Source organism: Somniosus microcephalus, chromosome 2 (genome assembly GCF_052327205.1).
Source record: "Somniosus microcephalus isolate GS21.2 chromosome 2, FLI_Smic_1.0, whole genome shotgun sequence".
Classification (NCBI taxonomy): Eukaryota; Metazoa; Chordata; class Chondrichthyes; order Squaliformes; family Somniosidae; genus Somniosus; species Somniosus microcephalus.
The window spans coordinates 357,347,182-357,358,785 of record NC_140988.1 but is presented as its reverse complement, the minus strand read 5'-3'; positions in this window follow the sequence as shown (position 1 = coordinate 357,358,785).

Sequence of the window (11,604 nt, the reverse complement as noted above, 5' to 3'; positions counted from 1 at the left end):
CTTTCGCAATTTCCTGTTGGAGTTCAGCCAAGGCTGCTATGCTATCTGCCTCTTGAAGTCTCACTGCCATCAAATCTTCTTTATTCTTGCAGTCTATCTCAGCCATTTTCCGTTTACTTTCATTTAACTGAGTGAGTAGACCCTTATTCTGGGCTGAGAGATATTGCACCTTCTCATGTAGACCATAGCACTCCTTCTCTCTCTCTCTCTCTCTCTCTCTGCCCACTTCAATGGCAGTTAAGATGGCGGTTTTTCCCGCGAAAATGGCGGTTTCCCGCTCTTCCTTTCTCTCCCCGCCCACTTCAATGGCGGTTTCCCGCCTCTGTCGTCTTCTCCGCCTAATGGCGGCTTTCCGCGTTTCTTCCTGGTGGAAGGGGTATGCTTCCCCCACAGCGGACAGGTTCAGCCGCTGGGCTGGCTCTCGCACAGCTCCCCTTACTCGGCTCTGTCTTTTCCTCCCGCCCGCACGGCTCTACCGGTGCTGGGTACACCCCGTTAACGGAGGACAGTTCAGCCGCTGGACTGGCTCTCGCGCAGTCTCTCTCTCCGTACCCGGCTCTGTCGCTCTCTCCCCCGCACGTTCGGTTCTACCGGCTCTGGGTACCCCGTTGGTGGAGAACAGTTCAGCCGCTGGGCTGGCTCTCGCGCAGCCTCCTTTGCTCGGCTCTGCCTCTCCCACACGCTCGGTTTCAGCGCTCCGCGGCTTCGTCGCCGCCCGGATCTTTCCCGCCAATCGCAGTCCGGCTGTCACCCGACGCCGTTGGACCCGACTTCTGACCGGCTCAGCTCCCCCTTGACCGAGGTCGAGTGCTCTGCCCTTATCCTTCGGATACTTCTACACCTTCCCCTACTCACAGTCTCTTCGGCCGCCTTGTTCCCTGCTGATCGGCTCACTCCGTACCGTGGTAGAAGGGTAGTCAGTGCCTGTTGCAGACGGAAGCTTTTGTTGCTAAAGTCTTCCACCTTTCTCCTGCTGCAGCCTCGTGTTTTCTCCCAGCAGAACGACGAGGGCGGTTGCCTCTCTTCGACGCTCTTCTTGCTTTGGTAGTCTTGCCGCAGGGTACGATCGGACTCGTCGCCACTGTAAAGTCTGTGGGTTGTACAGTTAATAATGACACAGACTTCAGGAGTAACAAACAAACAGGTCTTTACTATTCGAAGGTCAGGGCGAATCTGCCCCAGTTATCCTGCCACAACACTTATATACTGGTGTGGTCACTGTCGGTATTACAGTATACAGAAGCCAAACAAATAGTGCCACACCTAAAGTAGTTCTCTTAAAGGTGAACGGTTACATTCAATAGTTCCCTTAAAGGTAGACGGGTACATACGCTACAGTTCAGGTCTTGTTGCATGCGGGCAGGGACTGCTTCATTATCTGAGGAGTTGTGAATTGCGCTGAACACTGCAATCATCAGCGAACATCCCCATTTCTGACTTTATGTTGGCGGGAAGGTCATTGATGAAGCAGCTGAAGATGGTTGGGCCTAGGACACTGCCCTGAGGAACTCCTGCAGCGATGTCCTGGGGCTGTGGTGATTGACCTTCAACCACCACAACCATCTTCCTTTGTGCTAGTTATGACTCCAGCCAGTGGAGTGTCTGTGTCCCAAAATTGGAAATAAATGATCCATTGGCCAGCATTGACACCCTTGAATGTAATACGGACAAATTTCATGTGGAGAAAAAAATGAATTAAAAGAAATTCTAGTTTGAATTCAGTTATTCTGCTTTATGTATGAGCTAAGTCATTAAAAAATCGCACAGCAATGCAATTTGATTAAGGAGAGCAGGGCAGTGAGGTGAATCATTCTCCTTTACCCCAGTTCCTACATTGAGAGCTGAAGGAAACCTAAAACACGAATTCCTAGTCGCTTTTGGATTCGCAGCATTTTCTGAACCAGACTAATTGGGTTCAAACATTGATTGATAATCTATGGATTTATCACATTAAACCATCTTGAAGAGCTTCATGCAATTATGTTTTTAAAAGCCCCGGTGACTGTCATGTAGTCAGACCCGATAGTGTAGGCTATAAAGCGTTAATAAAATCAGTCAGGCGTCAATCCCTGGTAAAACGTAAACAATGAGCCTTTGGCTCGATTCATCTTAAAAGTATATCAATAAAAAGCATTCCAAGATGATGCAACAGGAAGCCAGTAATGGAACAGTACCATCAAGGCTATCTCACATTATTTTCACAAAGGCCTATCAGCCACTGACACCTGCTGAAGTTTAATTACACAGCCGGAGCATGTCTCTCAGGCTGCTAATAAAACCAAGCCGGGGAGATGTTTTCATTAAGAAAATTGGCGCACATATTTCTATATATCTCCACGGCTGGCTCGCACATGTTGGCCCAGTTATGTGCTTTCCAACTGTGAATGCAACTTGATTTCTTTATGTTCTGCTTACCATCAAATTAACATATCAATTACAGCGACAAACTCTTGCAGTAGCTGCTGTTTATTAGACACCCTCCTTCTCCCGCCAGCCCACCCACCCGCCCCCCCCAGCCCCGAACCCCCCCCAAAAAAATCGCCAGTGTGGATTCATCAACGCTAATCAGATACAGCAATGTCCTGTCACAAGCTGATTAGGCTTGATTATAGCGATACACTTTTAGCTCCTGGTGTTACCATTAAAGTAATATATTATTAGCATTCTGTACAATTATTATTAATGCTTTTACTGCATAATACTGCCGGCAATCTGCTAGAAGGTCAGTTTAGCTCCAAGGCCTAAGCAAACTATGCAAACTTATTACCAACACAAAGCTCTAAAGCCCGCTTCCAAATTCTGTTCAGTGCAAAGCAGGAACAACTCAACACCAGCAGCAACCTGCCGTTATACAGCACCATTGAAGAAGGAAACGTCCCAAGGTGGAGTATAATTGACACCGATTCACCACATCTTGGCCCCCTCCCGATCACCCCCTCCCGATCGCTCCTCTCCTGATCTCTCCCAAAACCACCCCCCACCCCAGAAACCCCCCCACAATCACCTCCCTTCCCCCCTTAGGACCTACCTGAAGGTCGCTGAGGTCAAGGAGGCAGCCAACATAACTTCGTCCTGGTGGAGCCAGCGTGCCGTCCCCCGCCAGTCACCCGATTAGCGTCCACAGCTCGCTGTGAATAAGCTGATGAGGACGGAGGCCCAATTTTGGGGTGAGCCTATTGCAGGCCTGAAAATGGGCTGGAATGAATTTGCATCACGTGGGTTAGGATTTTTGCTGTAACAATAACGGCGAGGCTATCAGCACTCACTGTTATTTCAGCGTAAATCCGACAGCAACTTCTGACATCCGCACATGCACAGTTAAACGCAGACATCCACAAGTTGCTGTCAGAGATACCCTGCTTCTCCACAGGGTGCGCTGTTGCAGTGTCCTCACTGATCGACTCGGCATTCAAATGATGGCAGCGGTGAGAACTTGTGTACTTGCCCATTAGTTTCGCACTAAAAACGGATGAAAATGTTTGGGTTGTAAGTGAGTTTTTAATGGCGTAATAAGTGATAATTGCTGCTGAACAACCTCTGTGACCGTGAAAAAATAATTTTACAAGTGGGAGGTTCATTCCCTCAGAAGAAAATTAACGTTGGAGTTTTATTTTAATTAAAATTAAAATTAATTAAAAAAAAAGTTTTTCCATCTGTCTCTTTGATCTCTCTCTTAATACCATCTGTATTTTCCAATCTTTATTTTGCTTTCTGCAAATGATTTAAATCTAATTTATACTTCCTGCTTTATACTTCCTGGTTTGGACCCTGCGGCAAGGATTTTCATTGTGCCGTGGATTCGGGATTGGAGGAGTCCCTCATCTCACCGGGTTAAAATCCCCAAATCGGGGGTCCCGAAACCATCGCGCCCCCAACCCGCCTCCATGCCAGTTTCAAAGGAGGCGGGTACCCGCCCCGCACTGGGACCTGCCTACCTGAGGCGGGAAGGGATTAGTGCCAATTAACTGCCTGTTAACAGGTAGTTAACAGGCAGTTTTTAGCCTAATCCCTATTTTGAAGGTTGAAGTGTGGGATTCCCGATGGCTCCAAACCACGCCAAGTTAGAGGAGTTGGGCCGTCGGGTTGAAGGACTTTGAGGGGTCGAGATGTCGGTGTTCAGGTGAGTGATGTGTGCATGAGTGCAAAGGTAAGTGTGTTTGGTGTGTCTAAAGTGATTAAAGAAGTGTAAATTACCTTTTCTTACCTTTTCTGCCTTCCTTTAGGTTCCAGGAGTCCCTCATCTCACCGGCACAGAAAGCCGAATGGCTGCGAACTGTCAAAAGTAACAGCCTGCAGCTTTCTGTGCAGGAGAGATTTCTAACTGAGTCCGCAGAGAAGGACTCAGGTTAGAAGTAAGACTGTCAGTGTTTGACAGCTTCAAACAGCTGTGAAACGCTGATATTTCATCTGTCAAAATCGCTTGACAGATGAAAGTTCAATCTGTGATGTCACCTGTTGCCGGGTGGTCCTTAATTAGCCTGCTGAGCCCGCTGGGCGGGCTCAACAAGGTCAATCAAGTTAAAATCGCGTGGATTGGCCACATCTCGATGGAGGCAGGACTACAACCTCCAACCCGACTTCTCAATGAAAATCCAGCCCTGTGTGTCTCAGTGAGGATACTTCAATCTGATTGGTTGAAGAGCCTCGCTGCTGCTTTCCCTGTTCACAGATGCCACAGGTCCTCTGTAGAGGGCGCCGCACTGCAAAAGATGTCTGATTAGTCGAAACCTCCGCTGACAAGCCCACAAAAAGTCTATGGGCAACTGTCAGCGAAGTGAACGGTGAACGCCGTTCCTTCGCTACTGAGAGCAAAATCTGGACCTTGATATTTATTTATCCTAATTTGAATATGAAGCCACGATGGACCTCTAAATCTTGATGGGACCCACTAGATTAAGAAGGAGCATAGTAACCTAGGAACAGGAGCAGGCCATTCAGCCACTCGAGTGTTGGAGATCCACAATCAATCACACAACAGCAAAAGTGCAGCAGCATCAATTAACGATTTTCTTAAACACCGTCTTGACGCAAGAATGGAAATGGCTCTGCGGGAACAATCAACATTCCTGAGGGAATGATGCTGTGGAGAGTTAGCAGAATGTGAGAGGAAATGGGAAGTGTGAAAGAAATCTCCTCAAAGGTTTTGCAAAGTTGGACTATCATTGCTACCTTAAAAAAAAACCACAGTAAATGCTATAAATGCACAGCAGGTATGTCAGCACTTAAAAAAAAATGAGAATCGTAGAAATTTACGGCACAGAAGGAGGCCATTTGGCCCATCGTGTCCACGCCGGCCGACAAAGAGCTATCCAGCCTAATCCCACTTTCCAGCTCTTGGTCCGTATCCTTGTCGGTTGCGGCACTTCAAGTGCATATCCAATTACATTTTAAATGCGATGAAGGTTTCTGCCTCGACCACCCTTTCAGGCAGTGAGCTCCAGACATCCACCACCCTCTGGGTGAAAAGATTTCTCCTCAACTCCCCTCTAAACCTCCAACCAATTGCTTTAAATCTATGCCCCCTAAGTTATTGACCTTCCTGCTACAGAAAATAGGTGCTTCCTATCCACTCTATCTAACCCCCCCTCATAATTTTATGCACCTCATTTAAGTCTCCCCTCAGCCTCCTCTGTTCCAAAGAAAACAACCCCAGCCTATCCGATTGAGCTTAGGAAATGGACAACACAGGCACCCAAAATTTACTGCCCATCCCTAGTTGCCCTGACAACATTATTTGATTTAGCATATGCAGATTTGGCGCATAATCCCAGATTATACAGCATTGTCATTGCCAGCATGCAAATCGTGTAGGTCACCAGATAGTTTAATCAGTGGGCATGACTCGATGACCTGGACCACGGGTAGTATTTGTCCGCAAGGTCATTTGTCATTGTCACGATGGACCCACAGGCGAAGATTTGGGCCACAGTGTCCCTGGCCAGTTCGAAAACAATTGAGAAGCACCCAGCTATGACTGGCCAGTTGAATCCTGGTTGACGGTCTGTAGAGCCGGAGACAGTATGGTGATTTATAGGAGTATCTGCTGTCCACGCTTCACGCCAGCAAGTTCATAAGGTAAAACCAAAAGGAATCAAGAGCGGGTATCTCAAAGAGGGCCGTGCAGTTGGTCAATAGAACATACCAGAGTGAATTGGCAACGTGGTTCATTCACTATTTTTGCTACTGATGTGGAGAAGCTATGTCACAGAGCACTAGTGACCAAGGGAGGGGAGTAGAACACAATGGCTTAGATTTTCAGTGTGCCGTGAGGCAGGCTTTTAGGTGGGCGGGGGGCTAAAATCCCAAATTCGGGGGCCCCAACACCATCCCGCCCAAAACCCGCCTCCCCGTAAGTTTCAGAGGAGGCGGGTACCCGCCCCGCACTGGGACCCGCCGACCCGAGGCGGGAAGGGATTAGTGCCAATTAACTGCCTGTTAACAGGTAGTTAACAGGCAGTTTTTAGCCTAATCCCTATTTTGAGGGGTGTCGTGTGGGATTCCCGACGGCTCCAAACCACGCCAGGCTAGAGCAGGTGAGCCGTCGGGTTGAAGGACTTGGATGTGTCGCGATGTCGGTGTTCAGGTGAGTGATGGGTGCATGAGTGCAAAGGTAAGTGTGTTTGGTGTGTCTAAAGTGTGTAAAGAAGTTTGAATTACCTGTACTTACCTTAACAGCCTTTCTTCCTCTAGGTTTTGGGAGTCCATCACTCAGCCGGCACTGAAAGCAAAATGGCTGCGAGCTGTCAAAAGTGACAGCCTTCAGCTTTCATTGCCGGTGAGAGTTCTAACTGAGTCTGTGTAGAAGGACTCAGGTTAGAAGTCAGACTGTCAGTGTTTGACAGCTTCAAACAGCTGTGAAACACTGATATTTCATCTGTCAACACGTCTTGACAGATGAAATTTCAGTCTGTGATGTCACCTGTTGCCGGGTGGCCCTTAATTGGCCTGCTGAGCCCACTGGGTGGGCTTAACAAGGTCAATCAAGGGAAAATCACGTGGATTGGCCAGACGTCGATGTAGGCGGGACTAAACCCCGAAAGTTGTAGTCCCGCCTCCTTCCTGACAGCTTAATGAAAATTGACCCCAATGTGCCTGATACCAGGCGCAAACAGAAAAGAGAAAGGCAGTTTTGTATGCAGGCGCTATGTTGGAATTGTTGCTGTAAAGTCTGTGGGTTGTTTAGTTAATCAATACACAGACTCCAAGAGTAACTTGAAACAGGACTTTACTATTCGAAGGTCAGGGCGAATCTGCCCAATAACTCCTGGCACAACACTTATATACTGGTGTGGTCACCGTCGGTATTACCGTATACAGAAGCCAAACAAAGTAGTGCCACACCTAAAATAGTTCTCTTAAAGGTGAACGGTTACATACAATAGTTCTCTTAAAGGTAGACGGGTACATACACTACAATCCTCCCTTTTTAGCTTACAACATACTTATTCCCCATTAAACATAACATATAATCAACTTCATGTAAAACAATTCACAGATATAGTCTCTGGTCTTGACTCGGTCCGAACAACATCTCTGTGGTGTAGCCGGTTCACATTTCTAGCGTGACTCATCCAATAGTCTTTCCCTTGGCTTAACAGCTTGAACTTCCGTCCTGCTGAACCAGCAGTGCTGACTTTTACAAACAGCTGGACTGCCTTGGTAATTTTTCCTACTTTCCAACTGATTTGGCCCCCTTCGTGGGGCCCACGTGCATGATCTGATAGAAGTGATAATGATTTAGATGGTTATCGTCTTCTGCTTCGTCTTTTTCTTTTCTGCTTCTTGGAGACTCTCGGGGCTCCCTTATCCGCTGCCAGCTGTAGCGCCACCATCTCCCTATGTTCCTTAGACTTTAAGTGCTTCATCCTGATTTCTGCACTTTGGGAATTTTCATCACAAGCTGGGCAGACCAAGTCATCGTAATATTCCGTGTCACTCAACAGGTCATGGTAATATTCGGTGTCGTCCTGAGCTAGTCTAGCGAGAGGGCCTACTACTTCTTCCTTACCCAACTGGACGTTAGCCGACTGTTGTTCCCTCCCTAGACATCTTTCCTGAAGAGACTTCTTCATGCGTTCATATTCATCCCGCTCTTCCTGGGTTTCCTGCAAATCCTTCACTAATGACCTCGTTTGTGATTTCAACACTTCCCCTTCCCTCGGGGATTGATTGATCAGGCTATTCAATCCTTCTACTGGAGCAGCTGTTTCAACATTCTGCTGTTCACATTGACATGATTCAGCGTACTTTTGGCATCCCTGTAAAATCTGTGTTGCAACCTCAGCTATTTCCATAACTTTTGAGAGCTCTGAACTCCTTCCCTTTGAAGATTGAAGCTCGTGTTCAGATTGTTCCCATTGTAGAGTCTTGTCCTTCAGCATATGAAGGAGTTGGCTGACCGTTAACTCTTCCACGGGAACACTGTGGGTCAGAGTCTTCTCCATTTCATCCACCTTTTCCTCCAATGCTTTCACCTTCTTTTCCTCTTGTACTTTGGCTTTCAGCGCTCGGAGAAGCTGCGCCTTGATGCTCTCTAGCTCATGTTCAGAGGCCATTCTTACAGTCTCTGTGTTTCTTACAGTTTCCTTTCCTTCCACTGAACGGATTCCCAGTTGAATCTGTTCTTCAAGTTGTTGAATCTCGGTCATTGCCGCCCCATATTTGTCTTGGGTTTCCTTTAATATTTTTATGAGTTCTTGTACATCTTGTCTTTCATGTTCTGCCATGTCTTTCACCTCTAATTTCTCATCTATGGATGGAACTTCTACCGATGAGTCTGTCTTGGCCTTGAGCTCATCAAGAATTTCCTGCAGCCTTTGGACTTCTTGCTCATGTTCAACCTTCAGTTGCTCATATGCTTCCACTGAAACTAGCTTTTCGGAGGTTGCCGAGTTAACCCCCTCCAGAATTGTAGCCTGGGCCTGTTCATACTGTTCTTTCAACTTCTCACACTCTGCTTGTAAGGAGTCGTAGAGAAGAACTGGAATAAAATCCTGGCTTCCTGAAGATTCCTCTTCATTTGCTTCTTTCTGCAAATATTCTAACTCCTGAACAGCATAAGGGAGATGTGATCGGTAATTGGTCACGATGGCTCTATGGTCGCTCTCTGTTTGAGCTAGCTGCTTCTGTTGTCTTTCCAGATTCTCCCATTCGGTGTCATAGAACTTTTTCATTGTTTTCATCTCTTGTACGAGACGGTAACTCAATTGTTCTAATTGTTGTCGTAATTTGAAATAAGCTTGAGTCCGAGCTCGGTGATCTTCCATCATGGATATGTCCGTAACTTGAACAGGCTCAGCATTTTCTGTCAAACTAGGTTGTCGTTGTTCGGTGGAGTTCTGCTCTGAAACTTTGTTCTTCTCTGGAGCATAAGCCTTTATGCATGCCTTCATTTTTCCAACCTTCGTCGGCAAGTCCATTTCAGCCTTGTCTTTCATATTTGGGTTGGTCTTATCGTCATCCGTTTCAGAATCTGAGCTGATTGTCTGCACCGAGTCCTCACTCGTTATGGCTTTTAGATAGTGCCATTCCATGTCTATTTTCTTGATCCACTCCCGTCCTAGAAGTGGTGGTCCTCCCTCATGTAGTACGTATAAGTTCATTCTTGGGTGTTCTTTACCCCTATCTCTCACTTTGACTCTTATCTTTCCCATGGGGTATACTTTATGCCCCGTGTATGTCTGCAATACAAACTTGGTATCTCTTAAGGGTATATGTGAGAATAGCCGGTGGTAATCCCTTCGATTTATGACTGATAGAGCTGATCCAGTGTCCAACTCCATTTTCACTTGGACTCCAGCTATTTTTAGCATGACCCAGATAGATTGTAGGTCAGCTTCCTTACTCACATTGTGAATTCTCAGACTACCCAGCTCCTGGCCGTTTGGGTCTGAGTCTGAATTCTGTTCGTCTGAACTCTTCTCAGCCACCTTGTGTACCTTGTTGTACTTTTCCTGTGATGGCTTCCTTTGGTTGTTGGTCCTTTGGTTGTTGGTCTTCTTCCCTGACTGGCATACCTTAGCTATGTGACCCAGTTTGCCACATTTCCTACATTCCTGGTTCTTAAACCAGCATTGGTTCTGGTCGTGTATTGTCTTCCCACAACGATAGCATTTTGTTGTTGTCGAGGTAATTTGATCCACACTGAGTGCCGCTGTCTTTAGCTGCATTTCCGCAGTTCCCTTCGCTGCGGCTTCGTGCGATGCTGCAATAAGGACAGCCTTCTCAAGTGTAAGATCGTTCTCTTCGAGCAGTCGTTTTTGTGTTTCTTCCTTCGACATTCCGCACACGAATTTGTCTCGCAATGCCTCTGTCAGATTCCCTCCAAACTGGCAGTGTTTCGCTAGTCTACGCAGTTCGACCAAGTATTCTGCGTTGCTTTCGTCTTTCCTTTGCGTTCTCGCATAGAATTTGAATCGTTCCGCCAACATCAACGGTGAGGGGTTCAAGTGATCCTTCAGAACAGTCACAATATCATCGAAAGTCTGATCCGCCGGTTTAGCTGGTGCTAGTAGATGCTTCAAGAGCTCGTATGTCTTCGCGCCCATCGAGTTTAGCAAGGTTATAGCTTTGTCATCTTCTTCTATTTTATTGGCCTCACAATAGATCTCAATGTGTTCCACATACGTGGCCCAGTCTTCTACCTCGGAATTAAAATCGTTGATGTTACCACGCTTAGGCATCTTCCTCTCTTCCTGATAACCCCACGAATTATTTCTTTAAATTTTCTTTTTTTTTCCAAGATGGCGGTTCCCGCGAAAATGGCGGTTTCCCGCGCTTATCTTCTCTCCCCGCCCACTTCAATGGCGGTTCCCCGCTTCTGTCTTCTTCTCCGCCTAATGGCGGCTTCCCGCGTTTCTTCCCCTGGCGGGAGGGGTACACTTTCCCCACGGGCGACGGCCGCTGGCTTTTAGGTTCACAGCCTGCGCGTCGGCTTCAGTGCTTTCCCTTTTCTCGGCAGGGCAACCGGCGCTGGGTACACCCCGTTGACGGCGAACAGTTTCAGCCGCTGGGCTGGCTCTCGCTCAGTTCCCCTTGCTCGGGCTCTGTCTCTCTCCCGCTCGCTCGGCTCTACCGGCGCTGGGTACACCCCGTTGACGGAGAACAGTTTCAGCCGCTGGACAGGCTCTCGCGCAGTCTCCCTTGGTCGGCTCTGCCTCTCCCGCTCGCTCGGCTCTACCGGTGCTGGGTACAGCCCGTTGACGGAGAACAGTTTCAGCCGCTGGACTGGCTCTCGCGCAGTCTCCCTTGTCGGCTCTGCCTCTCCCGCTCGCTCGGCTCCCAAACGCCTCTCCCAGCCGTCTCGCAGTCCGGTGCTTCCCTCCCCGGCTGCGGCTGAGTTTTTATATCTTCCCGCGCCTACGCTCCCGGTCGCAGTGCTTCGTGGCTTCGGTCGCTGCTCGGCCTTTTTCGCCGGTCGCGGTCTAGCTGTCTCACGACGCCGTTGCGTCCCCAGCCTGTCTGTACCACGGCTTCCTTGCTCCACGCTGCCCCAGTCTCAGCGCCTCTGGGCCCGACTTCTGTCCGGCTCCTTTCCCCCTCGACCGTGGTCGAGTGCACCGCCCTTATCCTCCGGTTATTCTTTTTACTTTTCCCTTACTCACA